Below are 25,260 nucleotides of genomic sequence, written 5' to 3' on the forward strand. Positions count from 1 at the left end.
ACTGACTTGAAGGATTGAACTGGGAGTCTGCTCATCGAGTATGACAATTGGGTGGGGTTGCTGACACCTCAGAAACCAGGAATAGAATTCTTCAAAGTGACCCTGACAAAACGAGTGAAATGAACCATCATGACCAGGATGATACTCAGAGGGGACGAAGACAGGTAGTATACACAAAGACCAAAAGCCAGAACTGATCTAGTAATATGGTACATGGGTATGAGAGAGATGGACAATGATTGACTTGACACAAGTACACTTAAAAATTTTTTTTTTAATTTTAAAAACTGGGGGCTGGGGGTGGGGGGAGGAAGGCGTCAGGGTGAGTCACAAGTAGAAGGAGTCTATAGTGTAGAACTGATTTTCTTCCTTTATTCCTCCCTTCTTTCCTTTCTGCTTTCTAAAACTAATGTGGATACTGGCATATCATAAAAATACAGCAATGGAGGAGTTGGGAAGTAATCAGAGTCTGAATTTTAGAACTAGAAGAAACCTTCGCGTCATCTGGTCCAATGCACTCATTTTATAGCTGGGGAAATGGGCCCAGAAAAATCCAACCTCACAGTGAATGTCAGAAACAGACCTAGAATGCAATCCAGTTATCAAATAAAATCAAGTTGAGATTACTCGACTTTTCCCACTCTACCTAGCACCAGTTAGGCCCTTTAAAGTATTAATGGGTCTACCCTTGGTCAACAATTTTCACAGTGTGTGGAAAAGCTTGGAGGGGGTCTGGAAAAGAGCAAAAACAATATGCCAAAAGACTGAGTGGTTTTGTTTTTTTTTTTAATTTAGAAAGACAGAAGCTGATGAAGTAACATTCGATCACTGCAGTGTACCTACTATGTGACAAGTGTGTGTAACCATCTTAAAAATGGTTACTCCTAAATCAGGACAGAGCTTATGACTTGTTCTCCATTTCATCTGAGAATGGTAGAGGGGAAAATGAGATTAAGTTAGACACTCAGAAAAACTCTGGTATGGATAGGAGATGATCATGGGCACCTAGTAAATCCTCAGTAACAGTTGCCAAATTGAATGAATGATTACAAAGAAAAGCGCTGGTGGTTTTCATCTTCCTGAAAACTGAGGGCTGGATTTTGTGACCTTATGAGGCTGATTCAGAGTCTTCGGTTTTATGATCCTTTGATTGTTCCATCTCAGATATTACCAAACTGGGCCTCCTATCCTGGTGTGTGTGTGTGTGTGTGTGTGTGTGTACCTCCAAATTAGGAGGCTCTCTATTTGACGGGGGTGGGGTGGGTGGGTACTTAGACACTGCCTCTCCTTTAAGAATTCAAGGTGTTATGGCAATGACGTACACTCCCTGACTTTGAAGCTTATTATAAAGCCACAGTTGTCAAAACAGCATGGTACTGGCACAAAGATAGACATATAGATCAATGGAATCGAATTGAGAATTCAGAGATAGACCCTCAGATCTATGGCCGACTGATCTTTGATAAGGCCCCCAAAGTCAATGAACTGAGTCATAATGGTCTATTCAACAAATGGGGCTGGGAGAGTTGGCTATCCATATCCAAAAGAATGAAAGAGGACCCCTACCTCACACCCTACACAAAAATTAACTCAAAATGGACCAAAGATCTCAATATAAAAGAAAGTACCATAAAACTCCTAGAAGATAATGTAGGAAAACATCTTCAAGACCTTGTATTAGGCGGCCACTTCCTAGACTTTACACCCAAAGCACAAGCAACAAAAGAGAAAATAGATAAATGGGAACTCCTCAAGCTTAGAAGTTTCTGCACCTCAAAGGAATTTCTCAAAAAGGTAAAGAGGCAGCCAACTCAATGGGAAAAAATTTTTGGAAACCATGTATCTGACAAAAGACTGATATCTTGCATATATAAAGAAATCCTACAACTCAATGACAATAGTACAGACAGCCCAATTATAAAATGGGCAAAAGATATGAAAAGACAGTTCTCTGAAGAGGAAATACAAATGGCCAAGAAACACATGAAAAAATGTTCGGCTTCACTAGCTATTAGAGAGATGCAAATTAAGACCACAATGAGATACCATCTAACACCTATTAGAGTGGCTGCCATTAAACAAACAGGAAACTACAAATGCTGGAGGGGATGTGGAGAAACTGGAACTCTTATTCATTGTTGGTGGGACTGTATAATGGTTCAGCCACTCTGGAAGTCGGTCTGGCAGTTCCTTAGAAAACTAGATATAGAGTTACCATTCGATCCAGCGATTGCACTTCTCGGTATATACCCGGAAGAGCGGAAAGCAGTGACACGAACAGATATCTGCACGCCAATGTTCATAGCAGCATTATTCACAATTGCCAAAAGATGGAAACAACCCAAATGTCCTTCAACAGATGAGTGGATAAATAAAATGTGGTATATACACACGGTGGAATACTACACGGCAGTGAGAAGGAACGACCTCGTGAAACATATGACAACATGGATGAACCTTGAAGACATAATGCTGAGCGAAATAAGCCAGGCACAGAAAGAGAAATATTACATGCTACCACTAATGTGAACTTTGAAAAATGTAAAACGAATGGTTTATAATGTAGAATGTAGGGGAACTAGTAATAGAGAGCAATTAAGGAAGGGGGAACAGTAATCCAAGAAGAACAGATATGCTATTTAACGTTCTGGGGATGCCCAGGAATGACTATGGTCTGTTAATTTCTGATGGATATAGTAGGAGCAAGTTCACAGAAATGTTGCTATATTATGTAACTTCCTTGGGGTAAAGTAGGAACAGGTTGGAAGTAAAGCAGTTATCTTAGGTTAGTTGTCTTTTTCTTACTCCCTTGTTATGGTCTCTTTGAAATGTTCTTTTATTGTATGTTTTTCCTTTTTGTTTGTTTGTTTGTTTGTTTGTTTGTTTTTAATTTTTTTTTTCCATACAGTTGATTTAAAAAGGAAGAACAGGTTAAAAAACAAACAAACAAACAAAAAAAAAAACAGGAAAAAAATATGTAGTGCCCCCTTGAGGAGCCTGTGGAGAATGCAGGGGTATTGGCCTACCCCACCTCAATGGTTGCTAACATGGCCACAGACATAGGGAACTGGTGGTTTGATGGGTTGAGCCCTCTACCGTAGGTTTTACCCTTGGGAAGACGGTTGCTGCAAAGGAGAGGCTAGGCCTCCCTATAATTGTGCCTAAGAGCCTCCTCCCGAATGCCTCTTTGTTGCTCAGATGTGGCCCTGTCTCTCTAGCTAAGCCAACTTGAAAGGTGAAATCACTGCCCTCCCCCCTACGTGGGATCAGACACCCAAGGGAGTGAATCTCCCTGGCAACGTGGAATATGACTCCCGGGGAGGAATGTAGACCCGGCATCGTGGGACGGAGAACATCTTCTTGACCAAAAGGGGGATGTGAAAGGAAATGAAATAAGCTTCAGTGGCAGAGAGATTCCAAAAGGAGCCGAGAGGTCACTCTGGTGGGCACTCTTACGCACAATTTAGACAACCCTTTTAGGTTCTAATGAATTGGAATAGCTAGCAGTAAATACCTAAAACTATCAAACTACAACCCAGAACCCATGAATCTCGAAGACAATTGTATAAAAATGTTGCTTATGAGGAGTGACAATGGGATTGGGAAAACCATGAGGACCACACTCCACTTTGTCTAGTTTATGGATGGATGAGTAGAAAAATAGGGGAAGGAAACAAACAAACAAACAGACAAAGGTACCCAGTGTTCTTTTTTACTTCAATTGCTCTTTTTCACTTTAATTATTATTCTTATTATTTTTGTGTGTATGCTAATGAAGGTGTCAGGGATTGATTTAGGTGATGAATGTACAACTATGTAATGGTACTGTGAACAATCGAATGTACGATTTGTTTTGTATGACTGCGTGGTATGTGAATATATCTCAATAAAATGAAGATTAAAAAAAAAAAAAAGGTGTTATGGCAAAACCAGATCCAACCCTATTGGGAGCCCATCAGTGAGTGGTTTCAGTTGGTCTTCACACCTTTGAGAAGTCTGGATGGAAAAGGTGACCTCCAAGACAAGCAGGATTTCCTTCTAACTGACAGTCAATGCTGTGCCCCAGGGTAGCAGTATTCTCAGCCTTGATGCTGACTACCCTCAGCCCACCTGAAAAGTCCAGCTCCCTGTTTGAAGAGAGGCTGAGGATATACTTGGATTTCATTTCACAATGCAAAACTCATTCGTGCCTAGACTGGGTCCCGTCTGCCTCCATAGATTTCTCTGGTTTCTATTCTAGTCCTTTTGAGAGCTGGACACAACTATCTAGGGACCAGAAGTTGGTTCCTGTGGAAGTCTCCATAGGAAGCATTACCAGGACTGTGGGCCTGACCCAGTGCTAGTTTATATACTATGAGGGATAGAAGACACCCCTTTGGGGGGGTGGGGATAGGCAGACAATCTGGAAGACAAAACTGGACCATGATCAACTGAATGAAACAGATAATCTAGCATGTGAACTCCAGTGTACGGTAAAGGGTAAAGAGGCAGGGGAAATTTCAAGAAAGGTTATGGTGGGATTTGTGGGGGTGAGTGGGTGGGTGGAGTAGTGGGCATTCCAGATTGGGAGAAGAGCCTCAGCCAAAGCACGGAGATAAGGCCTAAGGCACATTTAGGGAGCAGTAGGGAGACTGACCTGACCGAAGTAGAATGTTCAAAGGAAATGGTGAGAAATCCGATTGGAAAGGCGGGTCGTGGAGGTTTTCATAGCAGCAGAAGAGTTTGGGTATTATGGGATGAGTGATGGGAACGCCCTGACAGAACTCTTTTACTAAGGGTTTTAGAGAGAAAACAAAGACTCCTCACCTCCTCTTCTGCCACAAGAAGGATTTTCAGAATGAACAGAAAGGACAGAATGAACACCAAGAGAGAGGCTCCTGAAAGCAGTCGAGTAAAAGAGAGCTTTTAGCTGCTCTGAGTAACTCCACCTCACAGTCTTGGTCAATAACAGCCCAGGGCACTGAGAGGACTTGCAGCTCAAATTGCAGGACAATTGGTGGCGGTTTTGAAAACCCCACAGGGGGAATGGAGAAGATGCATGCTGCAGCTTGTGGATGGGCAGATGTGGGCCCCCTGCTTTTACAAATGGGACGAGATGAATTCCACAAATTGCAGATCAATAACTTTGATATTGATTCAGAGCAAAATTATAGGGCAAATGATTAAAAGGATGGTTGGTGAGCACTTGAAGACCACTCAGCTCCTGCATGGATTCAGGAAAAACAAATCATGCCCTTGCTCAGCTCATTTCCTTTGATAGGGAGACTGGATGGATAGATGAGAGGAATGCTATACCCAGGGTGAATCTGGAGTTCAACAAAACGTTCTCTTATGATACTCTTGGGACAATTTGGAGACATGTGGAGTGGGTAAAGGTAAACCTAGGTGGATTATTAACTGGTTGAATAACTGCACACAAAAGGGCTCTGTTTTAATGTCACTAGATCAAATTTGCAAATTACACAAAGCTGGGAGGTAGAGCCAATATGTGAGATGACAGAATCAGGATTCATAGAGATGTCAAGAGGCTGGTAATGATGGACTCACCAAGGCAAAATGAAAATGAACAGGGACAAATATAAAATCCCTTATTTGCATTCCAAAATGTAACAGTACATGTGTAGGATGTGAGATATGTGGCTTAGAGGGTTTTTAGTGTAAATGAAAGCTCATCATGAGTCATGAGCTGAAAGTGTTGTTTGGTTGCTACAAAAACTGTTGTGACCTTGGGCTGTATTAAAAGAGAATGATACCCAGAATAAAGGTGGTGATCATCTTGTGCTACTGTACACAGGTCAGGCCACACCTCTGTTCAGTTACGGGCACCACACGACAGGGGAGATGTTGCCAAAAGCATATTCAGATGTTAACAAAAGCATATCCAGAGAAGAGTATTGAGAATAGCTAAGGGACCAGGGAACCCCGGGAGAAACTTGGCCACTGTCACCAGATCATAACAGGACTCATGGGGAAGAGGAGGCTGTAGATTATTTCCGTATGACTCCAAGAGTGCCAAGATCTAATGGGGAGAAGTTATAGGAAAGCAGATCTTGGTTTAATATCAGGAAGATGGTTTTCTTCTCCTTCTTTTTTATAAAGAAAAAAATAGGTAATAAAAAAATTTGACTCATGATTCCAGCCTGTCGACGTCCTTTGAAATTTATTACCAACAGTTTGAAAAACAGAGAAGAAAAAAAATTCCTAATCCCAACATCCTAGCATAAGCATTTCGCGCTGTTTCAGGAAGAGCTTTCTAATGATTAGTAGTGCTCTCCAAAATTGCTTAAAAGGCACACAGCTCTCCATCACTAGAGATATCCAAGCAGTGACAGGATACCCATTCAGCATGGACAACGTGAAGGGGATTGAAACCTCTAATAAAGGACAGAACCAGATGACTGCTAGGGTTACTGAGATTTTCACGACCCTTGAGCTGGAAGGTCTCATGGTCAAGTTTTCAGGAAAATATTTCTGGAGCCTAGGTGCAGGGCGAGCTGGAGAAGGAGAGACTGGAAACAGCTAATAGCTAGTTAAGAGGTACCCACTCTAAGACCGCCAACTATTTTCACCTCTATCCCCCCCACTTGAATCCCAAAATTATAGTGTCAGCCTTAATGGTTGCCTAGTTCCCCTCCCTTATGATCTGATGCTTGATTCCCTTCAGCAACCTCCTTGCCACGTAGTTATCTTGCTTCCACTTAAATGCCTCCAGTGATGGGAAAATCTCTTCCTCTCAAAGCAGACCATGGCGTATCTGGTCATCCCAAACCATGTTAAAGTTGTTCCTTAGGATAAGTCAAAATCTGTTTCCCCATAGCACCCACCTTTTGCTCTTGATTGTGCTCTCTTACAAAGAAAAACACATCCAAATCCCTCTTTTATATAATGGAGCTTCCAATATTTGAAAACTGGATCCCAACCCCCCACCTGTTGATCACTCTTTTGATCCCTTCTCCAGAATAAATAGCTCCAGAGGATCATATAAGAACATTTTTAAAGTCCTTCCACACTCCTGGTCCCTCTCTTTTGTACATGCTCCAGGCTGCAAATGTCCCTGTTCATGTAAGATGTCCAAGACTGAAGACAAGACTCCACTGTGGTCTAATGAGCAGAGAAGAAAGCAGAACTGTAATCTCCCTCATTCTGGATCTGAATGCATTAGCATTTTGGGCAGCTAGTGTCAAAAATAGAGGAGCTTACCGTCCCCTCGAACACCTAAAATCTTTTCACACAGACTGTTATTAAGTTGTGTCTCTACTACCTTGCACTTAAGCATTTGGTTGTGACAAGCTCGAATATGAAACTTTACACTGCATCTTCCTGACTCATTAGAGCCTCTTGGGATCTTAAACGAAACCAGCTTCATGTCATTTACAAATTTGATCAGTATGCCATCAATGTCCCAATCCAAGTCATCAATTAAATTATTGGACAGGCCAGAGACAAGGACAGAACACGTTGGTAGACCTCCCTCCAGGCTGACAAAGATCCATTAGTCAACACTCTTCGGGTTATAGCTGTTCATCCAGCTGCGAGTACACCTTACTGGCCTATCTTCACCCCACATTTCCACATTTTCCCTTCTTATCCACAAGATATCTCCCATCAGGTCATTCTTAAAATAAGAGTGTTTTCCAAAATCCTCTTTTGAAACAAGGGAGTGGGGAGGGAAAAGGGAGTGGGACTGAAATGAGAGGAGTTTGACCTTTAGATCTTCTCCTTCCTTCTCCCCAGTCCCCAGAATGAGCCCCAAGGCTTGTCCCCATGAAAGAATTTCCAGTCAAACGGCTCGGCTCACGTTGAAAGAACTGAATTTAGGGTTAGAAGACCTACATTCTCTCTCAGATCCACTCTGCCCCTTCCTAGCCTTATGACCTTGGGCAAGTTGTTTAACTTCTCCGAGTCTGTTTGCTCATCTGTAAAACAGGGATCATAAAACCTACCTCACAGGGTTGTTGTTGTCAGGACTAAATGAGAAAATGTATGTGAATGTGCTTTGTAAACTGTAAGTGCTATAAAAATGTAAAATATTATTACTATTATTATTACTAATGGAGTGCCTACTGTGTTTATCAGTACAGGGCATAAAAAGATAAATAAGACATGGTCCTTGCCCTCGGGGAGCTCACAATTTTGTAGGGGAGATATATTCACGAATAGCCATAATATAAAGTAGAAAACTGGGTCAAACGGCACAAGAGGAGTACAAATTGTTGTGGCAGTTTAGAAGAGAAGGCAATCCCTTCAGACTGGGGGAAACCCAAGAAGGCTTCATGAAATTTAATCTGCACCTTGACAAGTGGGACTGATTCAACAGATAGAGACGGCTGAGAGAAGGTAGCCTCCAGGGAATGGGAATTCGTGGAGCATGTTTGAGGTGCTCGAAGCAGTTCTGTTCTACTCTAACAGGCGATGAGAGGCTAGTTGGCCACTTAACTCCTTTACATTACATAAAGGTCTTCCCAGCATGCCCATGATAGAACATTCAGATGGGGGACCAGAATTTGAGCAAAGCCTCCTTGGTCTCATGTCTGTTGTTCTTCAACTGACTTTCTTGAAGAAAAATAACTTTTCTGGAGGATGGAGGCATCTGGAAGGATTCTAGGAAAATCACCTTTCTCCTTATCTGAGAGAAACTGAGAAACAGTTCTCAGGGAAGGGTGGGAACTAAGGCCACATTTAAATCCTAGGAATCTTCAGCTGAAAGTGGCTCTAGCGTAAGGATTCACGCGTTCTCAATGAAGGAGTGTTCTTTAGTTATCCACCATATCTGAAAGGCTTCTTAGTCTTTAATTCCATGAGGGGTGCTGCGAGGGAGAGAAAAATAGTTCAAGGGCTCTCAAGGTCCATTTCCTGATTTCCTTTGGAGCTATGGTTGTGATTTGGTGCCACCTGGTGGCAGAGCTAGGATACAGCACACTTGCATAGCAACCTCCTTTCCCTCCTTCCTAAATTGAGAGCACCAGACTACAGACATCTATGTAGGGTGTAGTCAGCCTTTCAGAGGCACTCTGATCTGGGTAACGGTGCCAGCCCCCCTCTCTCCACCCACCCCCAACTCACACACACTCTTATGATGGCTTGAATATCTGGAACAGATGATACAAGATCTCTCTTTCAGATTTGACCAAGAGAAATTATTGTGCATCTCTAGGGTGGCCAAGGGAGTAAATGGTAAAAAGGTCTGGTTCCCTCATGAGTTCAAGTTCAGGTGACATTTCCTCCTGAATGGACTATTCCGTTCTAGAATGACTGAGCCCAAACTCCTCCACAAGAAATCTGTTCCCTAAGTCTATACTTAGGATCCGTACAGCCCTTCTAGAAAGTTAGGGGAGGGAGAAACGGGGCCTCAAGGAATAAGACAGATGGTGGCCCCCTTTTCCCTCAAACCCTATTCCTGAATAGATTCAAAGCTATCAATAAAGCTAGAACTAGAATGGCCTGATTATTCCTCATAATTGGGGTTTTAGTAGATTGAGGGGATGGCTTGAACTGGGATGGACAGAGCTTCTTAACAAGACCAGCCTAATGAAAAGGTTAATCCCTCTGCTACTGCCTCTGTTCTTGCACACCTTTGAAGCCTGAGTTTAATTTCTGTGGTACCCCACTACTAACCACAGATGAACCTTCTGGGTGCCCAACATAAAGTCCTTTTTGCCAGGGCAGCTTTCAAAATAGGTGAGTGGTCAGAGGTTAGACAAAGCTGCCTAGACTTTAGCCTGACGTAGATCTGGTGAGATTTGCCGTCCCTCCCAAAATCTGCTTCCCACATTGCTCTCTACGCAAAGACCTTAGAGCCTGAGCTTCCGGTCTGGCCTGTGCTGCCTTCTGATTCTGCAGTTGCCTTGGTCCCCTGGCTTCCCCTCAACCCCTGGTTCCCGTCCCCCTGAGGGAGACGGGCCCCAATGAAACTCCTACCTTCACATAATACTGTTCAGATGACATTTTCTGAACCCCAAATTAGGACACGTGTTCTAACAAATAAAAGTGAGTTCATGAATCTAATTGAAAAAAAAAATTGGAATCGAGGCTACTTCTGAAAATGTGAATCATGTGATGGCCTTTCCTATCGTTTTTAGCTAGTATTTTGTTTTAGTCCCCTAAAGAGGCCATGTGACCTTGATGGCATACGCCATCTTTCTACGAAGCCCGCCGACGCTGCATCAGACCCCTCTGACGGCGCACTCATGCTCTGCCTTTTCCGATTTCAAAGCCTTTAGCCCGCCCACCAAGACCCTTTTTCCGGTCTGAGAGGCCCGAGAGGCTCGCCGGTCATTTGCGGAGCGGATGTGATTGACACAACCTGCGACTAATGAATGATCGTCTATTTCCCAGCTCAGATTACTAGTTCCGCTCGCTTTCCCGGCTTCTTTTTGATGACTCACACCTCAGATTCTTCGCTCACTCGCCTTCCTGATACCCGCCCCTCCCCGCCATCGTTTCCCCTTCGCTCCTACTTCCCCACCCCCTCACCTCGGGGAGTGGTTTTTGTGAATCCCGTCGGGTATGGTTTTTACAGTGTTAAAGTACTTTAAACATATAGAAGCAAAAAACAATTTCCGCACAGGAAAGAGGAGGTTCATTTCCTTATAAGGAGCTTAACCCGTCACTATTCTTGGAGCTTTCCCATTCACATGTTGGGGGTGGGTAAGGGAGAAACGATAGCCGGGATTTTTGCCTCTTAGGTGTTCGGTTCAACTCCAGACCCTAGGACCCCGGCCTAACTAAAGGAGGACTCGAGGGAGGCACAGTTAGGGTTGGAAGTTGACAGATGTTTCCGTGTTTCCCTTGGGCATTTGCATCAGGCACCTGACAACTTTGCTGGGGACTGCAGCCCTAAAGAGGAAATACACCTGCAGTCGCTAATGGATGGGGCTGGGGCTGGGGGGTGGGGGCAAGAGAATTGGGGCTGAGACTGAACTAAGAAGCTGTCTTCGAACCAGTCTGCTTAAATAGATGAATGAATGAACTCTCACCTGACTGGGCAAGGGACCCTAGCTATGTCATGCCCACACATATCCTCATGACAGTGCTTTGCTGCATAGGGTCAGGTGTAGCCAGTAGAAGATCTGTAGTGGGAAGTTGGCAATGAATTGGCCTTTGGGCTGCTTCCTGTAGTTTTAGCTGCTCCTTCATGCTCACACAATCATCATCACTTCTCTGGTATGTCTCTTATCCCTCAGCTAAACCCTGTGATTGAAAGCTTCCAGTTTCACATAGGTTTCATACTGTCTTGTATAAGACATTGTACACAATGGGTGCACAACACATACCCCTGAGTCGGTGTCTCATACTAAAGGCTAGAGCCTCAGGGACCACCTGGTCTGCAAAGAGTTCGTGTTCTCAGACTCAGGAATACATTCTGAGGGAGCTGTTGCACTTCAGGATCTGGGAGAGGAAAGTAGTTTGCCGCTTGGGGAAAAGAAAGAAGGTGCTGAGAAAAACATAGGCACCTTCCTTTTCTATTCCCTCCTGGCCAAGCCCCCCTGCTCTCCCGTAGGAGGCCCCTTGGCTAAGTCCCATCTAGGGCTCATTTGCATCGTCCAGGCTTGCCCCTCTGGCCTCTGGGAGGAATGCAGCCAATGAACAGGAAAAAGGCAGCATGCTTTCTGTCCCTGCTGGGGTGAAGAGTGAGTGGAGACACAAATCCTACTCCCTCCCTGGCTTCTGCTTCCAGCTCCTCTCCTTCATCTTCATCACCAAACAATTCTGAAGCATCTCTCTATCCAAAGCTCTATCCTGGTTAGTTTATAAACGGTCCTTGCCCTAACAATCAGTGACAGCAAAGGCTGAGTGACTCCGAAAAATGCAGAAAGTGTGCATGCCGTGGGTAGGTAGAGAGGCTAATGTGTAAAATGTGTAATCCCAGAATGTTCACATCAACCTCACATCTGAGAGGTCAGTGCAATTTGGGGCTAAGAAATCAGGATGAATGCATGTAATTACAGTGAAAAGTGGGGGTGGGAAGAGGTTTAGATGTAGGCAGATTGGGACCGGGAAACCTATTGGCTCTCACAGGCAAAGGATTCCTAGAGGAGGTAGGATTTCAGAAATAGCTAAGTGACAGAACCACATGTCCACAAGGTATTTATTTGCATCTTGAGGTGGGAGTGGGGTTAGCAGCTAGAATAGACTTTAATCAGCACACTGTCAATAACCAGTGATTCTTATTCCTCCTCTTCCTCTCCTCTCAACCCACATTTGCTGGGTGCCAACTTTGTCCTGGATGGAGCATAAAAATAATAATGAAAGTAAATAGTTACTGATGTTTACTATGTGCCAGTTACTGTGTTAAACACATTATCTTATTTAAATCTCGCATTGATCTTATGATGTAGGTGTCATCATTATGCCCATTTTGCGGGTGAGGCAAACGTAGATCAAAGAGATGAAGTGACCTGCCCCAAGATCACACAAGATAGCTGTAAGTGGAAGAGGTGGGATTTGACTCGAGGCAGTTAGAGTCGAGAGCCCATGAATGTCACCAATATGTTCTACCTAATCTCCATCTTCAAGTTGAACAATGATAGAAATGGGACTCTTGGTGGCAAGGGAAGCCAGAACAGGAGGGCATGGCTTTGAGAGCAGGTGGATGGGCCAAGATAAAGCAGAAGGTCCCACAAGGTCCCAGCAGAAGCAGAAACAGAGCCCTTGGCCAGCTATTTAGACAGGCAGTAGAACAAGCATCTGGGTAACCAGGAGGCAGCAGACACTTGGGGGAAGCCCAGGCAGGCAGGTGGTTGGCAGCTAGAGTGTCTGGCAGCCATAGACAGAGGCCCTGCCACAGGGCCTGGGCTTCCAGAGCAGGATGCCAGGTGTCAAAAGGACTGGCAAGAACTAGATGAAGCACTAATCCTGCAAAAACTGAGGTGCCAGACAGGGCACCAAGGTAGGATTCGGGGGGCACCAGAAGAGGGGTGTAAGGCCGGGACTTTTATATACAATGTACCAGGGAACAGCCCAGTTATTAGAGCTGGGGACCAACCCCGCGCATTCTCTCTCCCATCTATTCTTTCAACAACGTGTTTTGGAGCTTGCACTATGTTTCCAGTGCTATGCTAGGCTCTGGGGTACAATGAAAAGTCAGACACAGTCTAGTGGGGGAGCCACATTGTAAAACAGGTAGCTACAATACTGTAGGACAAGTCCTATATTAGAGGCACAAACAGATTGTGTGTAGTTGGCAGAGGGGACTAACTTTTCTCGAGGAGAGTTCACAAAGAATATTAACTCTGAGCTGGGTATTTAAAAGGAGAGGGGAAATCTTCCAGGCTTAGAATGGTGAGGAGGATTTATGCAGAAGGAATAACATGGGCAAAGGCCCAAAGTTTTGGAAGAGTAGGGCATGTTTGGGGAAATAGTAAGCAATTCATACTGAACCATGAGGTAGATGGTAGTGAGTCTGGAGAAGGCCTGACCAGATTATGAAGGCTTTTGTGAGTGCCGCTGAAGATCTTGAACATTCTCCTATAGGTAAAGGAGAGCCAGCTTAGGAAGGGGTCTTTAAGTTGGCAAGTGACTGGATTGCATTGGAGTATCTCAGGAAGACCACATGGGAAGCAGTGCTGAGATGCACTGGAGGCAGGCAGATCACTCAGGGACTTATTGCAATTGTCCATGCAAAAAATGATGGGAGCTGGAACTAAGACAGTGACAGAGAGAATTAGTTCAGGAAGACATTTCTGAGTGAGAGTTGGCAAGACTCATTGATTGCTATGGTGAGCGAGGGAGAGAGGGGAGTTGTGGACAACTCCAACGATTTCTTGCTTGAAGTGGGTTCATAGTTACACCATTCACATAGAGCTATGGAATATAGGAGGGGGAGCAGGTTTTATTGACGGAGGGCATAAGGAATTCACTTTGGGGCATATTGAGTTGGAGATGCCCAGTGGTGAGCTGGTAAATGTTGGTAAATGTTTAACATCAGCTCTAGAAAGGGGAGGCTTGATTTACCAAGTTCCATGGTGTGAATATTCCCATCATGGCCAATTTCAAACTGCCAATGTGACATCAACCCACTCGTGAAATTCCTGAAGAGTTAACAATTGGCTGCCAGTATAAGCCAGCTCCAGCATACCAGTAGAGGTGCCTGAGGAACATCCAAGCGGTGTTTAGAAGGCCTTTGGGAACACAGATCTAGAGTTAGCAAGGTCGGGGATCATCTGCCCTTGCCCTGGTTGGTCCTTGCCTCAGTCCTTGCCCTGCCCCAGCTATTCCCGATGAGCCTGCCCATGCGCTTGCCCTCTTGGGATAGGCTCCCTCAGCCCTCAGCTAGAACCAAAGGAATTCACCCCCCACAAACCAGTTGGATTGTGATTTAGTCTTTTTGCAACTCAGTGCTAGAGTGTCTTGCTAGACTCTCCCAGGACACAGTTTAGCCCAGTCCTCCCACCTGAATACTCCAGCAACGTTTCCCAAACTTTGGTCATTCAAACATTACCCTCACAATTTTTGCCATATCCATGTGGCCACTTTTACTATTATTTACTTAAGATTTTTCTTTAAATTGCCCTTAATCCAATGCCTCCTCCCCTTTTGTATTTTCTCTTCCTCCCCAGCAACAGCAGTTACATTCATCCTAAATAAAAATCCATGAGGAAGATGTCACACTGGAGACCAACATACTTTCCCATGGGGCCAGAGATCAATTAGGAAAAAGCAAGAGATCTACATCTCCTGCCATATCTCACTACAGGGCCCACATTTATTGATTGAGAATAGTGGTGGGGAGAGGGGGAAACCCCTGGACTATCTAATTTTTTTTCTCTCTCTAAATCTTTAGGTGAATCCATTCATCTCAGTTTAATATGCTTATAACGGACATCACTATATCCACAAATGGCTGCTATCCGATACACTCACAGGAGTCCCCAGAAACTTTGCTCTTCACCACACGATAGGATATAAATAAATTTAAAAATCTTCCCATATGTAAGGTGAAGACTGTTGGCATATTCATCCACTGACCTCACACAGATTCCAGGAGAGGAGTGAGGCAGTCTGCAGATAAATGGATGCTCATATTGGGAATAGCTGGAATGGGCTGGAGGGGTGGGGTGGGAGTGGGCAGGAGCTATCAATATCTGAGATAAAGATGGAGGCGTCATCTGCAGACAGATGGCAGTTGAAGTCAAGATCACTCACTAAGAGTGTTGGAGTAAGAAGGGAAGAAATCTGAGACTAGGATTCGGGGTACACCTACAGAGGAGGAGTAGCTGAGGAAGGAGAGCAAGGAAGGAAATCATGAGCATGATATCATGGAAACTGAAAGAGGAGAAATTTTCCAGAATTGTGGTTTGTTCATAGCATTGGCTACTACAGAGAAGTTCCCTCTGAAGTATGTCCATTAGCTTTTGCAATGTGTAGGTCACTTCTGACCATAATGAAAGTACTTTTAGTGGTTGGTTGAGCAGAAGCCAGATTGTAATGGACTGAAGTATGATGGGAGGTAAGGTGAGTGTGAACTACTTTTTCTGAAAAGCTGGCTGAGAAAAGAAGGCAGAAGATAGGGCTGTAGCTAGAGGGAAAACCTTTTTTTTTTAAGTTTCTGGAGAGTTGAACATTGTACAGGTTGGTAGAAAAAAATGAAGAGGAAGAATTTGCAAGAGAGAGATTACTGATAGAACGAGGTCTCTATAAGAGGAAAAAGTTTAAATGCATATCTGGCTTCGTGCCAAGCTGTCAAATTCCTTCAAAGTCCCCCCTGCGTAGATGCAGGCCTGTCTAGAGAGACTGGATCAGGACTGAGGCTGTGGGTGATTCTTGTTGTAGAGATAGGAGAGATGAGAAAGCAAGGACCCCGGTGGGTCATCACAAGGAGACCAGAGTCTGTGCACTTAGAAAAAAAAAAGTAGCAATACCAGTCACCATGTATTCAGTAACCAATGGACAGAAAATGACTATCAAACTCTCTTTTAATTCCAGCAAACATTTATTGGGTGCCTTGGCTGTCAGGAATATGAAGAGGAAGAGGAAGAAGTCATGGTTGCTATCCCCAAGGTATTCACAGTGTAGTAGAAGAGAGGCATAGAGACCTGGGGGTACTGAAGAGGGAGCATCATTTCTGTTGGAAGAAGGAGTTGAATCAGAGACGTCTTCACAGAGGAAATGACGTTGGAGCTGAGATTTGAAAGGTGAGTAGAAGTTCTGGTGAAGGGTGGAGAGGGCATTGTAGATAGAAGGCTGCGTGAGCACAGGCATGCAAATATGAAGGTCTGTGTTCATGTCTGGGGATGACTAATGGCTCAATACACCTCAAGTGAAGGGTGCTCAGAGCCAGATTGTGAAGGGTGGGTCTTCTAGCCATGTTAAGGAGTTTGGACTTTATTCTGTAATGTAGACAATGAGAAAGCTTCAGCAATTTTTTTTTTTAAGTCAGGTCGGTTGCGTGTCCAAAATTGGAAGGGTAAAACTGCAAGCAGGGAGACCAGTTGAGAGACTTCCATAATTATCTGAGCATCAGGGGATGAGGGCCTGTTCTAAGACAGTGGCAAGATGTTAGGGAAGAAAGAAATAGAAATAGAGAAGTAAGAGAGGTGAGCTGGTTTAGGAAATAAAGATGATGACTTGATTTTAGATTGATCATAGTAAAATTATTATGTTCTTGGGCTCTGGAATCAGGAAGAATCCTGTCTCTGAAATATCCCCAGTTGTGTGACCTTGGGCACATTATTCGACATCTCTGAGCCTCAGCTTCCTCACCTGCAAAATGGACATAATAAAATACCTAACCTTACAGAATAGTTGTAAAAAGTAAAGGAGGTAATGTATGTGATATGATTAGCACAGGGCCCCAAACAGAGTAAGTATTCAATAAATGTTAGCTATTATTATTAATATTATTTTTTACTGTAAGCTAAATTTCAATGACTGGTAGATATGTACAATAGACAGTTGGAAATATGCTTGGAAGTGAAAATGGATCGTATGGACCAGAGACTTTGGATTCACCTTGTCGAGATAACAGTTCACAGAGTGGTTGAGCCTTTGTGAAAGGCAGAGAATGGAATTGTGCAGAATCTTCACATTTAGAGATGGTAGGAGAAAATAAGTATCATGAGAGGGAGAGAGAGTGTGCTTACCTTTCACAGGGTCTTCAAATCGCTAAATGTGGTGGCTTCATCTAAGTCCTCAGTCCCTGACATCTCTGAAGCATTGGATACAAGTTTTAGAAACTCTCTTTTTCAGTTTCCATGGTGTTCTGTTGTCTTCGATCTTCTCTGGTTATGCATAAGATGTCAGACCTGAAAGCCTTATAGAGCTCACTTATTCCAGCCCCCTCATTTTACAAATCAGGAGACTAAAGAGCCAGAAAATGGAAGCAACTTGTTCAAGATTCATAGTCAGTTGTTCCTTGTCTTTTTTATCCTTTTCTTACTTCCCACAGCTTTTGCTCTTTGCTCTCCTATACTCGCTTCCTCTTTCTATAAACTCCTCTGTTTGCCTAGCTTCAAGTATTGCCTTTAGGCTTTTGATTGCTAATTTGAAATTTCCTGTCCTTGCCTCTCTCCAGAAGCTGCTATCCCACCTTTCTAATAGCTAGCTAGTTGTTCCACTAACACCCACACTCAACATGTCTGAAACACCATTTTCCCCCACAAGGCTACTGTTTTAGTTTCCTTGGCTGCTCAAGCAAATGCCTTGCAATAGGTTGACTTAAACAATGGGAATATGTTAGCTCAGGGTTATGAGGCTAGGAGAAAAGTCCAAATCAAGGCATCATCAAGGTGATGCTTTGTCCCCGAGGACTGTGATGTTCTGGGGCTGGCTACTGGTGATCCATGGTTCTGGGCTCCTCTGTCATATGGCAATATATGTAGTGGCCTCTCCTGGCCTCTGCCTTCTCTTCTGGGTTCCATTGACCTTCAGTTTCTTGCTCCCCCTGGCTTTCTCTCCTGTGTGTCTGAATTTCATTCTTATAAAGGACTCCAGTAAGAGGATTGAGACTCATCCTGACTGAGGTGGGCCACACTTTAACTGAAGTAGCCTCTTCAAAAGGACCTACTTATGATGGGTCTACATTTGCAGGAATAGATTAAGTTTAAGAACATGTTTTTCTGGGCTACATAGCTCCAAACAACCATAGCTACCTTCCCTATTCCTATTAATGGCAGTTCCAATCTCCTACTCAGCTAATCCCTTACCAAGTTGGGTCCTTTAGTCCTGTATAAATGTCAATGAAAGTATACCGACTCGAGAGAGAAGACTGCCTGGGCCCAAATCCTGGCTCTGTGACCTTGGGCAAGTTACTAAGCCTGAACCAGAGACCATTAGAGCTGTAAGAGACCTTGAAGATGCTTATTTCTCAAAGCTTCACCTGAAAGGTAAAACCACATAGCCTGTACTTGGAAGTCAGGACTGGAACCCAGGGTGATTGGAGCCCCAATACAATGTACTCTGTACTACACCATGGTGCCTCCTGCAGTCTTGCTGGCTATGTCACCTCTTTTTCATCACCACTGCCACCTTCCTAGATCAAATCCTTATAACATCATGCCTGGATTGTTGACACAGCCTCCCATCTACTCTTGCGACTTCTAGTCTATCCCATCCCTGGTTTATCCTGCCAAATTCATCTCCCAAAAACATCAGTTCTACCTTGTCGTGCTCTTCATTGAAAAGGTTTTAGTACTTCCTCATTACTTACTAAATACATTCCAAATCTCCAACTCCTCCAAAATCTGGTGCCAGCCCACCTTTCCATGCCTCATTTCCCATACTACCCTTTTATACCCCCATGGTCCAGCCTGCCCAGTACTTTGTATTCCTTGAAAAGCTCATGCACTTTTGTGCTCTCTTGCCTTTTTACATACTGTTCTTGCAACTTTAAATGTTCTTCTTTTGATTTTTCCTCCTATCAAATTCTTACTCATCTTTTAAGGCCCAACTCAAATGTTCTGGTGCATGAAGACTTTTCAGATTCCCTTAGTCAGACTTAATCTCTGTGACAATATATGTACAGGACTAGCCTTAGATAAGTGTTTAGTAAATGTGAGTTCCTGTCCCCCTTCCTTTCTTCACCTGTGCTCCCACAACATAATGCTTATACTGCTGTTTAACACTTATTTCTCTTACTTTGTATTAGAGCTAGTTATTTAAACAACTAGAGAGACTTGGCTCATTCATTTTTGCATCCTCTATGGCCCCAAACAGAGTTCCTGGCACACATTAGGTACTTAACACATATTTATTGAAATGAAATAGAATGAAATGAAAACTGTGGAGCCAAGTCTTGCAAAATCATCTCATTATTAATTCAGCAAGGCCAACTACAGTTGTTGAACTTGGAGTGACATGTTGAGAGAAGACAAATCTGGGAAACCTTGTTGGTGAATCTCCAACAATGTGCTTCAGAGCAACCTGAGTAATTTTCACTCCTCTTTCAACCTAAGAATTTGATTGAGGGTGAGGAGGGAGGAGTGGTGACAGCTCAGATAAGGTTCTTGTTTACCCGTTCTTTAAAATCAACTGAGGTCAATGCAGACCCATTGTCCCCAACCACTGGGTTATAAGAAGCTGCAGAGAGCAGTGACTGGTGCTGAAGAGGCAAGGAGGTGGGAGCAGATGCTCTTGGGAGCCATTTGTAAAAGGAGGCTACCAGGATCCAGAAATTAATATTTCCCTGGAAAGGGATTCTTCACCGAGGTTGCTGGGTCATTTCCCTTGGAAGAATGGATAATTGTGATGGTGATGCAGGCCAAGTAGTTTGGCGTGTGTGACACACCTTTATGGTCTTTCAGTAGCAGGGTCTGTTCCAGGCCATTCTGGACATGGCTTTTAGCTAAGACTGCTGTGCAGAACATTCCAATTCTGGAAGTGCTGCCTGGGGTATGGCCAAGATAAAAAAATGACTGCCTTCTCACATTGACAGCTTCAATGCAACTTGAACGCATCAAGTCATTTCCTTTTTGGCCACCTCCATTCATTCCATTCAATCATCATTCATCAAATTTTTTCTGAAACACCTATCACATGCCAGGAACATAGGTCCTGATACAGAGATGAATACCTGAAAAAAACTATTTAGGTACACAACTATTAGGTACACAAGTAAATAGACAATATGGTGGATTATGGTAAGAGTTATAGAGATATGCAGGGCAGAGGAGACACAGAGGGATAAGAAAAGTGGAGGGAATAAAACTTAAACTCCTAAATTTAGCATAAAAGGTCACTGGTGCCAGATGTCTTAGCAGAGAGTCGCCTTAGTTTCCTGCTTCAACAGTGCCTGAATGGAACCTGGTGCCTAGAGCCAGCCCTCTGCCACCTTGGGCCCCCACAAGGCCACCTGCCGCTGCCTCTCCTCAGCCGCCTGCCATGCTAACCACGTCACCATCACAGGTGTGTCAGAATTACAGCCAGGCCGCCATCAACTGTCAGATCAACCTGGAGCTCTGCACTTCTTACCTCTACCTGTCCATGCCTTACTACTTTGATGGTGAGGATGTGGCTTTGAAGAACTTTGTCAAATATTTTCTTCACCTATCTCATGAGGAGAGGAAACATGCTGAGAAACTCATGAAGTTGCAGAACCAACGAGGTGGCTGAATCTTCCTTCAGGATATCAGGAAACCAGAATTTGACGACTGGGAGAGTGGGCTGAAGGCAATGGAGTTTGCATTACACTTGGAAAAAAGGGTGAATCAGTCGCTACTGGAACTGCACAAATTGGCTACTGACAAAAATGCCCCCCACTTGTGTGATTTCATTGAGCCTCTTTATCTGAATGAGCAGGTGAAATCCATCAAAGAATCAGGTGACTAGGTAACCAACTTGCACAAGATGGGGCCCCTGGAATCTGGCTTGGCAGAGTATCTCTTTGACAAGCACACCCTGGGAAACAGTGGTGACAAGAGCTAAGCCTTAGGCTGGCTTCTCCCCATAGCCATGTAGTGACTTCTGTGGCTACCATGGCAGTGCATGCATGTTGGGTTAACCTTTACCTTTTCCATAAGTTGTATGAACATCCACCAAGATCTTTCATTTGTACCATTCCTTCAAATAAAGTAATTTGGCATGCCCCTCCCCCCACCCAGAAAAAAAAGGCCACTGGCTACCTTTCACCACTTCTCAGCCTTTGTATGTGAAGGGCGGAATATCTGAGCTGAATTTTGAAGAATGAGTAAGAGTTGATAAAGAAATGGAGAAACGGTATGTGTCATAGGTGGATTTATCCTAAAGGCAGTAAGAATCAATGAAGGATTTTAGGCAGGAGAGTGACATGCTTTAGATCCAAACTTAGAATGGATTGGAGAGCTCCATGAATGAAGGTAGGGAGGTAATTAGGAAGAAGATTTATTAATCCAGTTGAAACATTATGGGAGTCTGTACTAAGGTGGTGGAAGTTGGATATAAAGGAAGAGAAAGAGTCAAAAGATGTGAGGAGGTAGAATCCACAGGATTTGGTTATTTATTGAATATGGAGTGGTGGGGATAAGCAAGAGGGGGCAGCCAATGCTGATTCCCCAGATTCTTGGCGTGGAAAACTGGGTCCATGGGAAAAGGGGATACTGGAGGAGAAGCACTTTTGGGAGCAGAAGAGATGAGATATATATTTTTGGAGACCAGGGGTGAGGTCTGGCTTGAAGATACAGATTTGGAAGTATCTGTAGTTAAAGCCATGGGAGTGGACAAGACTGTGAGACAGCATAGGAAGAGTTTAAAAAGTGAGAAGATGAAAGAAGAAATACAAATGGCCAATAAGCACATGAAAAGATGCTCAACATCCTTAGCCACTAGAGAAATGCAAATCAAAACCACAATGAGATACCAGTTCACAGTCACTAGAATGGCTATTATTTTTATAAAATGGAAAGTAATAAGTGCTGACTGATATGCAGAAAAATAGGAACCCTTAGACATTGTTGGTGGGACTATAAAATGGTACAGCCACTGTGGAAAACAGTTTGGTAGTTCCTCAAAAAGTTAAACATAGAATTACCATATAACCGGGCAATCCCACTTCTAGGCATATACCCAAAAGAATTGAGAGTAGGGACTTGGACAGATATTTGTACACCGATGTTCATAGCAGCATTATTCACAATAGTCCAAAGATGGAAACAACCCAACTGTCCATCAGCAGATGAATGGATAAACAAAATATGTATACAATGGAATATTATTCAGCCCTAAAAAGGAATGAAGTCCTGATGCATGCCACTATATGGATGAGCCTTGAAGACATCATGTTGAGTGAAAGAAGTCAGACACAAAGGAACAAATGTTGTATGATTCCACTTAATAAGAAATAGAATATGCAAATACACAGAGACAGAAAGTTGAGTTCAGGTTGGTGGGGAGCAGGAGGAATGGGGAGTTAATGCATAATGGGTGTAGGGTTTCTGTTTGGGTGATGAGAAAGTTCTGAGAATGAAAGGTGGTGACAGTTACACAACATTGTGAATGTGATTAATCCCACTGAGTGATATGCGGGGGGCGGGGGTGGTTGAGATGGGAAAGTTTATGTTTGTATATTTTTTCACAATTTTTTTTAAAAAAGGGCAACTAAAGAGATGACAATTAAATGCAATACATGATCCTAGACTGGATCTAATAATGGAAGGGGAAATGCCCAGAAGGGTTTTATTGAGACATAGGAAAAAATTGGAATATAGACTGTAAGCTTTATACCAATGTTAAATTTCTTGAACTGGATAACTGTACTTAAGGTGGATACATAAGTGAATATCCTTGTTCTTAGAAAATGTGCATGGAAGTATTATATGTTCAAAGAGCATGATGTATATAAACTATTCTCAAATGTTTAGAAAATAGATAGATGATAGATTGACAGAATGATGCAGCAAAGGTAGTAAAATGTGAAAATCAGTGGATCTGGGTATGGGTGGAGTGTTGGAGTTCTCTGTATGGGTTTTGTATTATTTTGCAGCTGTCCTGTAAGTTTGAAATTATTGCAAAAATAAAAAGCTTAAGGAAAAAAAGAACAGCGAATGGAACTCTGAGGAATATCGACATTTAAGGGGCAGAGTAAGAGGAAAGCATGGAGGAAGAAGAAGGAGTAGTCCGAGAAATAAGAGAGAGGCCGGTAGAGAAAAGTGTAACAAATATCAAAGAAGACTATGCAGCCATTAAAAATCATGTTTTAGAGGAATATTCTAAAACATTCTATAATGATCATGATATAATGGCAATTGAGAAAAGTAGGATACAAAAATAATATTTATCAAATAGCAATTTTGTTTAAAAAGTATATGTATATAGTTTTCATAGAAAAACTATTCTAAGGTTTCACACCTGTTAGTAATGGTTATCTGTGGGTGGTGGTGTTACAGATTATATTTATTTTCTTCATTATTATTTTTTCTGTTTCCTGGTTTTTCTATAAAGAGCACACATTTGTATTATCAGCAAAAATTAAAATGTTATCATAAAAAGTAAAAACAAAAAAGAAAGAAAGTTTCAAGAAGGTGGGATTGATCAACTGGATCAAACCCCTCAAAAAGCACTGTAAGACTTGTTCTGAGTGCTTAGGGTTGAGAGGAGGATGGAAAGCTGGGGCGGGGGCGTGAGGGGGTGGTGATAGCTAAAGGGTTTCTTTATGAGGCAATGAAGATGTTGTAAAATTGACTGTAGTGATGGTTGTGTATATCTGTGAAAATACTGAAGACCATTGATTTATACACTTTAAATGAGTGAATTGTATGGTATGTGAATTATATCTCAATAAAGCTGTTTATAAAAGAAAAGTAGTTCTGAGGGCTGTCTATTGGATTTAGCAACAAAGCGACCTTGGTAAAAATTGTTTCAGGGGAGTGGGGAGTGGAGACAAAAGTCAGATTGGAGTGGAATTGAAGAGGAATTGGAGATGAAGAAGAGTAGACAGCAAGTCTACAAAACTTAGCCAAAACTCAACCAAAACCTTGGCTAGGAAAGGAAAGAGATAGGGCAGAAACCCACTTTAAGATATCATCCAGTTTGGAAATCCCACACTATGTTTGGTGGCGTTGAAGGTCTTCTGACATCCAGACTCAGTGTAAAGGATAGAGCACAGTCTGGAATTGGAAGTGGCAGTCAGCTCAGTCCATCAACATCATAACTTACTCTACCAGGCTCAGAGACAAACGTTATCATCATCAAAACTGAGCAAAATACTCCAAGGCTGCATATGTAGTCACATAATTTTGAGTGTAGGTTAATTCTTGGAAAAGAGCCCCCCACCCCCACCCCCCAAGGCTTCTGATGAATATGAATCATGGCTGCATTTTTAAGAAGTTATGGAAGTTCTTGTGACTCATTTGATAACAGTGAGGACTTCTTTCTCAATGTGTGTAGCTCAGTTCTGTGCACCCAGCCCAACACTGTGAGGTGAAATGTCAACAGTGAGGGCAGTTTATGTTTATTGTAAAGCACTAGTGTAGATTTGGAAATCAACAATAATTGCTTGACATTCTGGAAAGCGCCCTCAGGCTGACAGGTCCAGGGCCACTAAACATCCATTTCCTAGGAGACAATAAAGTAGCTTGATAATCCTTATCTTTTGTAGGAGGAAAACATAACCAAAATGAAGGCCTCCTCAGAGGGCCTGAAGCTCTTATTTTAATGTGAAACAGGGGCCCCATGGATTGTGGAATCCTTCTTCTCTGGGTTTGTCTGCTTCTGGGGTGAGCAGAGAGAGGCATCCAACTAGAAGAGGTTTTTACCTGAGGAGGCCCAGGGCAGCAGAGCCTTAAGAGAGAACCATAATCTTCAATCAAATGGTAAGGCAAAGATAGAAATAGAAGAAAGAAGGGAGACAGAATCTTTCACTGGGAGGCTTGGGAGGAAGATTGCCCTGTTCAGGTGCAAGGAACAGATTAAGGGCGAATAGGTTAGAACGAAGGCCGTGGAAGGTGAAGGTATAATAGAGCTCCGCTTTTACATCATGCGCAGAGCCTTTGCTCATCTGTCTTGCAGGGAAAGTTATGGGAGTTTAAAGAAGGCATACAGAACTGGAACCCCCTTTTCCTCTTGAGTCTCCCACACCTCTTCCACCCCATCTCCACTGTATTGACTGGGGCTAGAGCTGAATTGGTCCTATGGAAGGCACAAAGCATTACAGGTTGAAGGTTAAGGTTGGACTCAAGCTCTTACAGGTGCCCCTCTAGCCCCTAGTTCTCTCCCTGGGCCAGGTGCTGGAATTGGCCTTGCTGGGGCTTGGAGTTCAGGAATCCCTGTAATCTCATACCCCAGCTTCCTATCTCTGATAAGATGGATAGATGGATGTGCCTAGACAGGAAGGTGGAGCACTTTGGGCAGAAT

The 25,260-nt window shown here is 43.3% G+C and overlaps 1 pseudogene; it reads left to right on the forward strand.

Annotated features, from left to right (window-relative positions):
• The first annotated feature begins 20,245 nt into the window (after positions 1-20,245).
• LOC119523317 lies at positions 20,246-20,859 on the forward strand (annotated as a pseudogene).
• Positions 20,860-25,260: the final 4,401 nt, after the last annotated feature.

This window comes from Choloepus didactylus, chromosome X, assembly GCF_015220235.1.
Source record: "Choloepus didactylus isolate mChoDid1 chromosome X, mChoDid1.pri, whole genome shotgun sequence".
In the NCBI taxonomy this organism is placed as follows: Eukaryota; Metazoa; Chordata; class Mammalia; order Pilosa; family Megalonychidae; genus Choloepus; species Choloepus didactylus.